Genomic DNA, 15,759 nt, shown 5'->3' with positions numbered 1-15,759 from the left:
ATATTTTTATGATAGTACAGTTTCTGTTTCCTTTTGTTTAACTTTATTTTAAAAAGAGCCTTCTCTGAGTTGCACTTAAGGGTGATTTCTTTCAAATCAGTGAGATTACAGGCAGCACATTTCATTGATTCTTTCTATTCATTAGGTTTAGATCTGATGAGTGAAGAGGAAATTTTAACTTGCCTACATAGATTTTGGTTCATTTCATTCTTTTTGTTGAACACAAAAGATTTTCATCAGTTTTTCTTTTTTAACTTAGTACCACAATTGAGACCCTTGAATAAGGGAACTGAGCACTGGCTATGACAGTTCTGAAGTCCTGGATGCTGGATGAACCCCTTGGCCATCTCCTAGCTGCTCACAGTGACAAAATTCCATATGTTTGATTCCCTGGATTCCTCTAGAAGGACATCCCAACATGGGCACAGACAGAACCAGGAGCCAAAGACAAAGACTACCCAAGCTGCATAGTCATGGTCCCCCCATAACTGCCCTGAGTCCCAGCACCACTGAAGCATCTTCACAGTGCTCCAGACAGGAGGGTGATGTTCATCTTTGCCACTCTGAAACACCACCTGGGAACACCCATCACCATAAACACGCCCAAAATATCCATGGCCTTGTGAGGAAGCTCCTGTGGGCACAACCCTCTCCCTGTGACTTTGTACTTCACAGAGGCCACAGGATCAGGTTTGAAAACTTTGTTTATGTTGCTCAGTATGGTGTCCAAATGTTTGGTACTTGCCAGGAATGCTCTCTGCAAACAGCTCTCCAGCCTTCACACTGTGACTTTCTGAACTTTTTCTGTATTTCTTTTCATTTTTCTTTGAAGTGCAATTTACATCACAGACAGCAGTGGGAAGCTAAGAACTCACAGATCCCACAGACTTAATGTTAGTTTGCTTAGGAAAAGGACAGAAGAAAAATTGCCTAAAAACTAAATATGCACCTTCAGATTAATAAATATTAATAGCAAAGCTTTCTGCTTATATAGCAGCTTCCATCTGGAGGTCTTGCCTGGCTTCATAAATATTAACAATCCAGTTCTATCAAAATCTATCAGAATATTTCCACTGGGAGTCTATGAAAATGGATCTTGGTGCTAGGTTTTTATGGCGCTTATAATTTTTTACCACTTCTGATTTAGTAATTCTGTTTCTCCCTGGATTTTGTAAGGCATTGGAGCATGTTCTCTGAAAAGGCCTCAGTTGGAACATGTCTCTTTGATTCAGGAACTTAATTGTCCCTGAAGTGATATTTTTTTCAAGAGGTGGTGGCTCCCTATGTATCTGTTTTTCCCTTCCTCTACAAGCATGAGGTAAAGCTGTTCAGAAAACTGTTATCAGGAACAAGCATATCTGCCTCAGATGGAAGTACAGGCTACTCCTGAAAAAAGATTCAAAGTCCTTCTTTTATTTCTTGAACTCCCTTTCTCTTAAGTATTTTTCTGCTGCCAGTGGTCCCTGTGCTACAGAAAGGCTCTGATCAGTAGCAGCATTAACATGAATAGGGGGCAGACCTTCATTTAAAAGTGCTCAAAATGAGAAGGTAGAAGGTGGTACAACACCTTGAAAGCAACCATATTTGTCAAAATTGGGGTTTCTTTTCTGAGGGATTTTTTTTTTCTTGACTTTCCCCAACAGCAGCTCTTCTGTGAAGAGTCGAAGCCCTGCACTGTGAGTGCACCTCTGGCACAGTCACAAGATCCTGGATGGTTCCAGAGGCAGAACATCTGCTTCCCATGGCACAAGATGACATTTGAGTTGTGAAGTCACCAAGAGCCCAGAGTTCCCACCTCACACAGAAGCCAAATTTAGTCAAACAACTTTTGTTTTCCCATTAAGGTACATTTTGTTTGCTCATGCAGGTTATTTTCTCGTTTCAGTCTCTCTTTCCTTTTTTTCTTGCTTCCTCAAATATTAATTCATTGAATAATTTCTCTGAGGGTATCCACAGTGCCAAAAGAAAGACTAACATAACTCTGTGGAGAGGGAATTTTCTGCAGTCTGGCTTGCTGCTGATGAAGGGTTTGCTTTGTTTTCATTTCATGGACGCAACAACTGCTCTAGACTGTGACACACTGCTGGACACTTTCCTGTTTTTGCAGTTTCCAGTGGAAAGTATCTGGGTTTAAAATATTTTTTCAAGACTTTTGAGGGTTTTGCTACTAATTTTAAACAATTTGGTCCTTTCATGCTTGATTTACTTTATAGCAAAACAAATATTTGAGACTGGATGTTAGCAAGGAAGACTGTGAGACTGTTTTCACTTTTCCCACTTCCTTCATCTCTAAATGAACAAACATATGGTCAAGTAACAATTTCACAGGATGACTTGGCAGTTATTTTGGAAAAGAGGGCAATAATGAACAAAGTAGCATGTTGGTTAAAATGGTTAAATAAATCATGACTTGTGCATTCAAACAGGAATCTAAGAGTCAACACTGATTTAAACAAACATGCTAAAAAAATGTTCTGAAGTAGTCTGATTCATCATGCTTTTAAAACAGAAAAACACAGAGAAATTTAATAAAATTCTTTTTAAAAAATCTCTTCGGCACCACAAAAGCCAGAATGTTAGTACTGTCTAGGTACTAGACAAGGCATCCAAGTTTGGAATGCGGATCAGAAGCCAATATCCTTGCTAGTAGGGAGGGAGTGTGACAATCATTTGAGTTGCCTTTTACTCAGTGCTTTGTGTTAAGGTTTTGTCCTGAATAAATGGTTTCACAAGTGAGCTGGTGAAGTAAATTGCCTTTAATTGACACAATAAATGGAGAACAAAAGGACCTTCGAAGTCTAAAGGAGAAACATTAAGTTCTGGTCTTTCCTTCTTGTATCTGAAAGCCCTGAATAGTTGTAGAAAAACACACATACAATATAAATGTTGCAGAATCTTTGTTTGCTCAGAGAGTTTGCAAATTGACTCAGTATAAAGTCAATCCATTCTAAGTTAATACTCCAGCTGAGCCCAGTGGGTGAAATCATATGATAACTTTGTAAAGTGCCTTCCATGGCTGAGGCTTACCTTCAAAATCTGAGAATTTTACTATCAATCATCTATCAGAAATGATTCTTATATTTTATGAAGTGGTAGGTAAACCCAAGCCACCTGTGGCTCCCAGAACAGTAACCTGAAGCACAGGATGCTCAAAGAGGAGTTAAAGGATCTGTGCTTGTTTCATGAAGCAAAAATGAGGCTAAGATTCTTGCTGGCAGTGGCTGCTGTCTGCTCTTATGATGCCTGTGCTGTGTCTTTTGAACCAGGGAACAGCAGCACATACTGGGACCAGGGCCTAATCACTCAGGTAAGTGTCAGAGATCCAGAGACACAGACAGCACAACTCAGCCAACCTGACCCCTTTGTTCCTTCTGCTGACTGAAACTGCCAACTTTAATTCACCCCACAGAGCAGTCAGAGCAAGGAGGTCATTGCACATAGACTGGCCATCAGCTGCCAGGCACCAGCAGCACTTGATTCCTACCTGACCCAACTCATTTCCTAGATGTGAAAGAGCTTGCACTTCACTGAATCTTCTGTGGGCAAGCCAGTCCTGCCTTACAAGCCTGCCTAGAAATATAAAAGGCTTTAAAATAGCATACTTCTTTTAACTGCTCAGGATTTGACCTCTGACAGGAATAACATGAGAGGCAACCTTTCATGAAAGTCAACAGCCTGAACCTTATTAAGAGGGAATTCAATGTTGAAATTTCACTGTCAAGTTTCATACCACAAGAGAAAAAAACCTGTTTATGTACCTCCCTCTGATCTCAGAAAAACATTTACCTCAACCTACCCAGGTGTCCTGGTCATCTGGTAGGGTTTCCTCCTCAAGGATCACTTTTTTCCTTTTTTTTCTTTCTTCTTTTTCTTAATTTTTTATTTCAGAAGAAAGCAAAGAAAACACAAATTGGCTGAATGGCACTCAGACTCCAGAACCTCTCTTTTAGTCCTCCAGTGGGACATTTATATCCACATTCCTCCCTGCACTCCCTTTTTTTGCATCTTTGAACATTCGTTTAGCCCCAACCAACACATTCTATCCCAAAGCATGGATTTGCAGTACTTTTGGTGAAGCAGCACTAACATCCACCCCTGGCACTGGGGATAACCTTCCCTCCCAATCAGGATTACCAAGAGCAGAGAGCTGTGGCATTGAACAGTTGTGACAGAAAATGCTCCCAAGCAAGGCAAAGAGGAAAAAAGGAGGGTCTCAGAACCAGGTTTTTGTTTGAATGTATTTTCCCTCCTGTAACACATCTCCTTGAGACCAGGGCTTGTGGTGTTCAGTGTTTCACATCCTCTTCCTCCGCTGTGTTTATGCACAGACTCAGGTCTGTGGATATAAGAACTGAAATCTCCCCTCACAAGACTTAGTGGTTAGTCACCCACCTACTTAGTGCTTAGATGTGCATCCCTGAAAGTCTGTCTGTCATGCAATACAGAGACAAGTTTCTTTTCTGTTTCTGGCCTTTGGGCTGTGAAGGATACCTTATGCTATGACACAGTGTCAGAGGGACGTGCTTCTCCCAGCGCACTTCTGACTCCTGGGAGGCCAGTCTTTGCCACAGAATCTGAGGGTTTAAGCAATCTCTTTTCCCTTGTTGGTGACCAGAGCTCTTGTTCTTAATGCTGCTTACAGATATTTTCTTATCTTTAATCCATAAAGAACTCTGTTTGAGCTGCACCTGGGAGTTGTGGAGATGAATAGATATTTATCTGAGTCTTCCTCTTTCAGGATGCCTTAGCTCAGAGATAGGAGAAGGATGCTAAGCCTTTTGTTTGTTTTCTAATGTGAAAAAAAGCAGGATCTGGGAGGGGTTGAGAGACTTTAAACAAGAAGTAAGGAGGCTTGAGTAAATGCAAGGAGTTCTTATATTTTTCTTGAAAATAAGAAATCAGAAACTGAAAGAAGTGAAGCAGGGTGAAAAGAGTAAACAGATATGATGGGCAATGGAGAGAAGTAATGAACAAGGCATCAGCTAGGCATAAGGAAAAGGAAAAAGGAATAGTTTTCCAAAATGGACACACAGTTCTACATTCTTCAAGCCATTACCTCTTTCTGAAGAGAAATATTTAAACAGCAAACAAAACCCAAAGATACTGTGATATCTCCCTTAGGATGTCTTCCAGCAGATGACTGTATGGGGCTTCATCAGTAGTGGGCTGTTGTCCTATATGGACAGGGATTTGGCTGTGCAGGATGCCCAGGGCATCCCTAGGAAGGGAGGGTGACTGTCCATCTTCTCACTCTGGGCTTTTGGCCCTTGGACAGGCTGGGGTACCAAAGCTGCATAGGGAAGAATTTGGAACAACAAAAAGGTAAGGATATTTTTGTCTGTCTGTCTTGCTGGTTATCCAAGCATTGCTCTATCCTTCCTCTTGCTCTTGCTGGAAATCAGGAGCAAAGCAGTGCCTCCCAATGTCTCCTTCCTGCCTTAGTGATTACAAAGCTCCTCTCAGTGGAATCTAAGAGAGGAAGAAGCCAGTGCAAGTGTTAGGGATCCCAGGACATCATCCTGACCCCTTCCTTTCCTTTCCCATGGAAATGATTCCAGCTGCTGTTATTGTGTTCTAGCTTCAGGGTCTTAGTGTTTGGGCCTCACCGTGATAAAATTAGGTCTTCTAGTTCAAGTACAAAGAAGAGAAGGGGAAGATAGTAATACTACTAATAATAGCAATACTAGCAATACTAGTGATACCAATACTAATACTAATACTAATAATTTTGAAAAATTATATTGCAGAATTATTCACAGATAAGATAGCTGAAAAAAAGGCAGGAAAATATTCTGGTGTGCTTTTAAATACAAAGGCCTAAGATAATCAGAGTTTTTCCCAGGGAAAAAACTTTCTACTTCAGTTGCATTGTGTTTTCTTCTCAATGCAAATAAAAAACCCCAGAGCTCCTGCTGACATCAAGAAATTCTTCAAAAAATGCTAATATGATCTTCCTCACCTCCCAGAGACAGGCTTTAATTTTGAACACAGTTTGTGAGTGCTCCCAGTTTCACCCCCTCAAACTCCAGAAGAAACTAATCCAAGTTACAGCCTGGAAAGAGAAATGCCCACGTTAAATTAAGGCTTTAAAATACTCTCCATGAGTACTTAAAAAGAAACAGAGGATTTGTGTTATTGTCATTATTATGACTTGAAACATAGCTGGAGAATCTAATCTGATATGCCACCCTGCCTTGCAAGGCTGAAGTCCATTAAACCAAATTAATTAACTAAGGGGAATTAATTAATTCTTTTTGATACTACCAAGTTTGTGAATAAGTGTTTGGAGCTGGTTTTAAACTTTCAAATGGGCAGCTGAGAGAAATTATTGCTTTTAAACAAACATGCAATTGAAAAAATATCCATGCTGAAAATAACGTTTTTTCTGTATTGATCTAAGACCACTTACGTTTCCTCCTCATGCTGTAATTTTTCCTGTTATTATCTTTTTCCCCTCTCTACTATTCTAGATGTTGGGGTAGAATATAAACATTATTTCATTGCCTTGGCCAGAAGTAAGCCAAGGCAATAAAATGCTTAGAACAGAACTTAGGTATGGAAGCACATATGGAAGCAGTGAACAAAGGAGCCCTTTTCTTCTCCATTAACACTCACTGATATAATACAGGTTCTCACATGACAGAGTGCTGCCATCATCGAGTGACTACCTTTTCCCCATTTCTGTTACTTCTTGTCCTGGCTCTGCAATTATGAAAAACAGCATCTTTCTATATATGTGTATATTTGTGGCTATTTCTGCACTCAGGTGTCTTTTCTTTAGGCCAAGGGCCTAAGCAACCAATTTTTTTCTACCAATATTTTATTACAGGTCCTGTTTATTAGAGTAACGATCATTCACTCTATCTCCCCTGAACTCTTCAATTGCTTCACATCTTTTCTACAGTGTAGTGTAGAAAGTTCTGCATTGCAGCTCATGTAAAGCCTTGTCAATGCTCAGATAACTTTCTGTAATTTATGGATACTTCTGCTTATTTTTTTGCTTTTCCCATGACATCATGAATATGACATGACTTGTTCAATTGTTGTAACTCTTCATCTATCTGAAAAACTGTTACTTATTCCTCACCTTGTCTTTGTGCTCTTGATTTTTTCCTTTCTCATTCTGGCATCTCATTCTTTCTCTTTTTATGTTATGTCATTAGAGATTTTTCCCAGCCATGTCTCCAACATACCAGAATTAGTTTGAATTCTTATCTTCATCTCTGGTATCTTTGTAAGTGCCTCTACAGTTTTAATAAACATAGATTCTATTGCACTAGGAAGGTTATTCATGAAAATGTTAAACAATTTGGGTGATAGGCCTGCCGAATTACAGGCAAAATATTATTCTTTTTGAAGATGGAATCACTGAATCACTACTTTTCTCTCCGTTGATATCCACTGGATATCAGTTTCATTATATAAGCCTCCTTCTCTCCCTTCATGTTCTTTTACTGTCTCACAAAGTCCCTGTGCGTCTCTTTCCCATTTTCATGGGGTTTTTTTCACAACTGAGGACAGAGGACAGGAACAAGAAAATGCCCTGTGAGATTTGACTGTTCAGTGTTTCTCACTGCCTGCCTGCAAGTCTCTTGGACCCTATGTCTCCTGCTTCTTTGCTTTGCTGCTAAGCTGATACAAAGTGCACAAAGCAGCATCTCATTTTTCCTGGGACCTGGTAAAATGCATTTACTTATTAAAGAACATAAATAGTTTCCTAGTATTGTCCCACCAATGATGAACCCAGTCATTTCCTTCTTCCTGGATGTACAAAAATATTTTTCCAGCCATTCCAGACTCCCCTTGTCTCATCATTCAGAGATTATGGAGAAATGCTACTTGAGGAGGGAAACAAACCAAAAATCTAGTCCAGATATATTAGTAAAACTGAGAACAATAAAGAACTGAAGTCTAGACTATTCCAAGGCACCAAAGGCAGTAAAATCCCTTTTTTATTGTTGTGTGCCATTCACTGTGGTCTTATTGTGACTAATATTTGTATATATACACTTATGAATCCTAGCTAACATTTCCAGACCACATTTAGACCACCTCCTGCAGCACCTAATGCAGATTCACTCTACATTATTATATCTACTGCCAAAGCAAGAAACAATATAAACACGGATAGTAAGAGTCTCATCACAGATGAGATGCACATCATCTAACTTGTAAAGTCTTCAGGGTTAGCATCCAGATCTAAAGTTCTCTAGACTCCCTTCAGAGGCAGTGTACAGAAATAGGAATTTCTCAATGGTTTTGTCACAGCCTAAATCACATGTTTCAAAAGGACTAGATGAATCATGGCTTGCAGACACCTCTTGCTTTCCCTTAGTCATAAAATGAATCCACATAATTGGTATATCCATCAATATTGCACATATTCCAAACTGGAAAAAAATTGCAGCAGAAAGCTTGGAGCTGACACATCTAAGGCAATCCATGAACAGAAACAAAAGTTGTGTACAGGTTATTATCATAGAACCATAAAATCTTTTAGGTTGGAAAAGGCCTTTAATATCACTGAATCCAACTATTAACCTACCACTGCTAAATCCACCACAAAGTCACGCCTCTAGCTGCCACATCTACACTTGTTTTGAACACCTTCAGAGACAGGGGCTCCACCACTTTCTGTGACAACCCTTTCTGTGAAGAAATTATTCCTGATATCCAATCTAAACCTCCCCTGGTATGACGTGGGGCCATTTCCTCCTTTTCTGTTGCATATTACTTGGAGAATAGACTGATGCCCACCTGGCTACCATCTCCTTCCAGGGAGTTGTAGAAAGATAAGGTCTGCCCCAAGCCTGCTTTTCTCCAGGCTAAAAAGCCCCATCTCCTCAGCCGCTCCTCACAGGACTTGTGCTCCAGACCCTTCCTCAGCTTCACTGCCCTTCTCTGGACCTGCTCCAACACCTGACTGTCCTCCTGGTAGTGAGGGGCCCAAAACTGAACACAGTATCTGAGTCACATCTTGTCCTACTTTTCTTTGCTCACCTGATGGGAATAAACACAGCCTCTAGAAGTGTCACCATTCCCTGGAGGCTGTATTAAGTGCTCAAGCCCCCTGTCTTTTGTGCTTAATGTCAGCAGAGGGGTGAGACCCAGCTGGACAATGTCAGATAACTCTGACTTTCAAAACTGGGTCGCAGAGGACAAAACATTAATTATAAGTTCATATGACTAACTTTACTGCACGAGGGAGCCTTCTGAATTGTTAACTTAAGTTGGAACAATGTTTTACCAGGAAAGGAAAGCATTTATTGGGCAAGGAACTTTCAGAGTAAATCACTTGAAAATAACATAAAGCATGTCTTTGAAGGCATGATACAGCATCCTTGGAAATTCAGGGGAGTGGATGTGACTTACACAGATTACAGCAGGATTTAATACATCACTGTGCATGGGCAGGTAGTGAATGAGATCAGTGAAGGCAGAGAAAAGGACCAGGGGCTTAGTATGTAGAAATCCAAAGATGTAACATTTAAGCATTGCAAGTACATAGAAATCATTGCTGATAAACACAGCATGAGAATCCAAAGAGCTGTTATTTATCCATGCTTTTCTTGGGCTTAATTCTGAACTGGTACAATAAATGGTAGCTCTGGAAAAATGAGATTTGGCCAGGATACACAGGGTCACACTCTCAGTTTGGAGCAGTCAAACCTTAAGTGCACTAGTTGAAATAGTTAAAATATCAAAAAATTGCAAATGGTGTTTACTAGCTGGGGAATAGCAAACTGGTGAGGAGACAGATTTCCAAGATTTGAGAAAGATAAAAAACAAGCCCTCAATTATGAAAAAACTCTCAGTTTCTTTTAAAGAAACCAGTGAGGCTTTGAGTGAGCAATGCAATAACTACATCAATGTATATTACTCAATATTTTTGTGTTACATATATACAGAACCATTAACAGCCTCCAACACAGACCCAGGCCTCAATAACGAACAGGCACCAATAGATGAATAGATAGAAGATGAACAGCCTTATGATCTGAAATGAGGAGAGGCAGACAAAAAGCTCAAGAGAATAAACATGTTGAATTTAGGAAGAAAACTGCCAGGTGATTTCACTGCCATTTCAGATACCTTAAGGGAAAGTGCAGCTCTTTAGAGTGACCCAGCTGGTTTGCCTCTGAGAATCCTCTTAAACATTGGTCCTGCCTTTCATGGATCAACTCCAAAAATAGAAGGGGAAGGAAAGATCTGCTCTTTTTAAACAGGAACAAACAGTGAGATGGTCTTGTACTTCCAAGGAGAACCTGAAAGCAGGCAGCAAGCACTCATCTTACTTTACCAAGTGGACAACACATTAGAGAGTCCAGAAGAGGCACAAAAGAAACTCCTGTCATTTTGGGACATTTTGTTTTGAAACATTTCCTTTCTGACCAGACATTTAACATTTTTCTATATCAAGTGGCTGCATATTCTGCAGTGCTCAGGGGCACAGAGTCTTCAGCTTCTATAAACTTCAGTGGCTATTATCATGGTCTAAGGCAGCAAATGTGTCTAGCATGGTCTAAGTGCAAATGTGTGACTGAAGACATGACTGCTTTGCAGCCAGTCATGTGAGACACGAGTGGGCAGATTACATCAGTGTTCAGCTCTTAGAGGGGTTGAACTGTATGAAATGTGCTGGGAGACGCTGGCTTCTCTTCTTGCCTCTAGATTATGACACTACAAGAGAGAACAACTGTCCCAGAACTGGGACTTGGTCCCGCTGCAAATGTGGTGCATTGGACCTACACATGCAGAGAAGTAGGAGAAATAGGTGGGTGGTTGATGTGCAAATTCCACTATTTTTTGCATGCATTAAGTGTGTAATTACACTCACTTTATTTGCACATTATATCCTAAGTGACTAATGTATCAGCAAACCTCACAGATAAGATGGTGAATTTTAGCCATAATCTTCCCCTCAAAGTTTTCAGTTATTTGGGATCCTGTTATTTATTTCTTTTGCCTTCAGATATTTCTGCACAGACAGGAATTACAGGAATTTCCATGTTTGGTATAGAATTATCTAGACACAAGAGTTTTAAAATGATGAAAAATATTCATCATAAGAAAAAGAGTAATAAAAGACATCTCAAAAGGCAAATTATGATTCAAGCTTTCTGCCAAGACAGTTTTTACTGGTACACTTAGATAAGAAATGCCATATTTATATATGAAAAACTATAGCAGGTTCCTCTGCATAAAGGAATAATAAAATACCTGCCCAGACACCAACAAAGCAGCCTTTTTCTATTGAAAACATCCACCAGCACTAGTCTGGAGAACGAATATTAAGATTCATCATTGATATTGCTGGTTTGGAAGCATCCTTTCTGTCAAAAGGCTTTCAGTGACAGTTCACCAACATTGTTCTCCATCTTTTTCTTCATTGTCTCCCAAGGATATATTCCCTTTTGGGTGAAATGCACACAGACCTTTGAAGTCTACCGGCAAATCATCAACTGCACTATAATACAAGGGGTTTTCCAAGGGGGTAGCATTTTTTTGCAGAGTCTGCAGCCCCATGCCAGGGCACATGGACCCACTTTGGTACAAGTTCCTTCCAGAAACTTTGGTGGAATTGCACATCATATAATTCAAACTGAGGAAATTTAGGGACAGATGCCCTCAGCTTTGAAAAAAGATGCCTCACAAATAGCATTCAGACATTAGAAAACCCAGGGACTCCAGAGGACTTCACAAAGCATAAAAGAAAGAAACATTAATACATTGTTTGGAGAAATCTGGTGCCAAAAAAAAAAGAGTAGATATTAAAAGCAAACATGAAAAAGAAATAACAGTTGTTTTGAAGAGTTGCTACAGTGCTAAGTGTTGGGGAGCTGTAAAACCTCCTCAGTCATTCTTTTGGCTTCATTTTCCTACATTGTTACTAATATCCAAGCTACTATAGTGATTTAATTTTACTTTATTGCACTGCTTTTCCAGCCCTTATGAGATAAACATTTCCGACAGTGTTGAAAATTGAGGTGACAACAATTTTCAAGACAGACCAGACACAGAGTATGAACTACACAAGTTATAAACAAAAAGGAGGAGGGGAAAAAAGAAGTATATTTTGCATTCCTTGGAGTCAGCCCAAGGAAGAAGGAGTCCAGTTCTCACTGCTGAGAAGTAATTGAGACAGTGAGGAGTTGGCTCAGTGCATGACTATCCATAAATTTGTCTCCAAGACAAAACTGGCTTTCTGATTACATTAAACAAGAGGATGGATGACTTTGTGGTTCATGTCCTTGAACTGGGCTCAAGAGGATGACCAGTCTGAACCTCCTGGTTGACCTTCTACAGGGCACATTGAAAAGGCCTGCTTTGTGTGGGGAGGCTGTGTCATGACAAGCTAGTTTATTCAGTAGAGCTAAAGCCAGAGAGGCTTTCCTTCCCAGAAGAACTCCACATGGTATTGGCACACCTACCCTGCTTCCTGACACCCTGAAGGACAGAAACACACAGATCATGTCATTCAGAGGTAGCTTGGTTTACTTTATTACACTCTTCCACTGAACAGAATAGTCATGATCTCTCTCTAGTCCTCCTTTGTCTGTTTCTAAAAGGATAATTTCTTTCCCACTCCTTTTTCTTCCCCTTTGCATCTTCTTCTGCAATACTACATAATTTCTTATTGTTTACAATATCACATGCTAAAATATTTCAGCTACTATTATTTTTTATCTTGTTACCTTCTACTAAATCATATGATTATCTCCTACTTCTTACTTTCAGGCACCAAACCATCCCTGGCCCCCTCGTTTGCCATATGTTTTGTCAGCGTAACATTTGCTGGTAACACCACATCCTTTCAAGAGCATTTTGGGAAAGGAACAACAAGCAGGTTATTTTTGGTAGAGCACATTTTGTCACACCAGGGAAGAAGAGGTTACACTACAAGGACAAATATTTCATGATATTTGGGAATACCAATCTGTTTAGGAGCTGTAACTGCAGGTGCAAAGAGAGCTCATGGCATCATCCACAGCAGGATGGCAGAGAAACCCTGTAGTGAATGATCCTACGGTGAGAAACTTTGATGACTTGGGCTCAAGCTGAGAAAAGTAGTTGTACTGAAATCATAAAATAAAGTAGAAAACAATATATCCTCCTACACAATTGTTCTCTCTGGGTAGTTTCTAAGTATTCTGAACAGGTCAGAATCTCTTTCATTTGCAAGTGAGTCCCTATTGCTTTACATTAGCAGAGAATTTGGCCCTCTCTTTCACACAGGGATGGGTGATATTAAATCTAACACCTAATATCACTCTTGGTTGCACAGCAATAAATCTGAAGTTACTCTTTTGAGCTCAGAGTACTGAATGCAAATCCAACAGGTTTGTCTCACTTTTACAGGGAGATAATGGAAAATAAGCTGTGCTTTTGTGCATTAAGACCTGAAGTAACATACAGCAAAGTTACTAACTTTGGACATAAATTATTTGGATTATACAAATATAAGAAACTGAAATCTTCAGAGGCAAGGAGAGAAGAGTTAAGACACTGCCTGGAATTGCAATCTATTTTCTTTTCCCAGTAGAAGCTGCCCTAGACCTGATATACCAGCTGCTGTCTGATATATGTCTCCTGCCTCCCCATATGCTTCATGTATATGCTTGCATATCACTTTGCAGTCAGCCAGCAGCTTGAAAATGTCACAATGATACTTTGCTTGGTGACACCCCACACCCTCTGTGCTCATGATTGAATGTGTAGGTCCCAAATTTACTTATATGCACAAAAAAGCAGAACAAAGGGGGTGGTTTACAGCAAAACCCTTGAGCAGTGCTACAACAGTGAGCTCTGGAGTGAGCCAATACAGATGGTTTCACCTGCCTGTGGCCTGTAGGGACATAAGAGACATCACGATCGTGTTGTCAGATACTCTGCCCTTTACAGGCCATAGATTTTCACTGGCTGATTCACAGATTAATATCTTCAAGGCCACTCAGGCCACAGAATGATATTGAACTAATAACTTATGTTTGACTCATAAATCTTTCAGGAAGGTGTCTGTAAGATTTCAAGAAATAGAAAAATTCATCCTTTTTCTCAGCACTTTCTTCCAAATTTTGAGCGCCAAAAAATTGTCTCTTTTTTATCACTTGCATTGTTACAGAGTAATTGCACAATTGTTAACATTCATTAAAATTTACGAGATCCAAAACCTCTTTTAGTACCTGATTTTTGCTTCCCATTGAGATCCTTGTGAACAATAAACATCTTGCTCCTTGATCTTGCTTCTGGTAAGCTAGATAGAGGTATTTCTGCAGCAAGGCCTTGGCCTTGTATGAATCATGAACCTAATATACTTTAAGATATTTATCTTCCATGCTTTAAAGATGGAGAAGAGAAAGCTCTTCCATGCTGCTGCTTCTTGTTCTTCAAATGTAGACAGGACCACAGAAGTTAGCTCAAACCACCAGTTTCCAGAATAGATGAGGTCAGCCACGAGTTGTTCGTTGCAGACTTTTTACAAAGAACTACAGGTGATGAGAAGTTTTTGTAGAAGTGAAAAGACATATTTAGTTTCAAGGAGTCAAATGGCCTACCCAGGAATTTCAGCCAGTATACGAAAGGGAGCTGAAGTCCTTGTACAGTCAACAGAGGAAAATTAAATGACACCAAAGGCAAGTTAGCAAGCCTCAGAGACGTATTCCCATGCTCTCCTTCAACAGGTAACCTCTGTTTCTCCATGGGGTGATCAGATCCTCTCACACTCAGTGGGTTCCCACATGGAAACAGTGGAGCTCAGGGAAACACTAAATGTGAATCCAAGGAAATCCTGTATAGCAAACATTCTGCCTTCACAATGATTAATGCACTATTCAAAACAGATGCCTGATAGTGGAAAAATCAAAGAGGAACGAGTGCTAACCGCAGCACTACGCCATGACCCCAGTGGAAGGTTGACTTCTCAGCTAAGAGTTATCAATATCTATCTGTAGCAAAGACATGAGTTAATGGTAAAGTAGACATGAACTTAATTCTCATTGTGCTTGTGTATATTTTACAAGGAGACAGACCATGTTGATATAATTTTTATACTGACATAAATTTTTTATTTTCTATATGTCAAACTAATGTGACTTCTAAATGGAGAAAAGCCCTTTATAGCTTAATATTGTAGGTGTATTTCTCTTTATAGATAATATTTGCAGTGCAAGATGTTTTTAAATCTTCTTTTCACCAGTGATCAAAAAACTCAGCATTTTCAACCTTTTCTGGCAGTACATTTTAGATGATGTTCTGTTCCTCTAAGGAATCCAAATAATAGGTGTCTGCCAGAAAATGGCAATTTTGCAATATCAGCTCGCTGGCAGAGTACAGAGAATTGCTAGAAACACATAATCAGAGAATCACAGAATAGCTGGGGTTGGAAGGAACCTCTGGAGATCATCCAGTCCAACCCCCCTGCCGAGGCAGGGTCACCTAGAGCACCTCATCCGGGTGGATTTTGAATGTCTCCAGAGAGGGAGGCGTCACAACCTCCCTGGGCAGCCTGTGCCAGCACTCTGCCACCCTCAGTGTCAGGAAGTTCTTCCTCGTGTCAAGGTGGAACTTCTTGTGTTTGAGACCATGGCCATTGCTCCTCATCCTGTCACTGGTCACCACTGAAAAGAGTCTGGCACCATTCTCTTGACACCCAATTTTGAGATATTTATATGAGATGAGATATGATGAGATCCTCTCTCAGTCTCTTCTCCAGACTAGACAGGCCCAGCTCCTGCAGCTTCTCCTCTGACCCCACACTGG

This window comes from Corvus brachyrhynchos, unplaced genomic scaffold (genome assembly GCF_000691975.1).
Source record: "Corvus brachyrhynchos isolate BGI_N302 unplaced genomic scaffold, ASM69197v1 scaffold452, whole genome shotgun sequence".
Classification (NCBI taxonomy): Eukaryota; Metazoa; Chordata; class Aves; order Passeriformes; family Corvidae; genus Corvus; species Corvus brachyrhynchos.
This window is presented reverse-complemented; position numbering follows the sequence as displayed.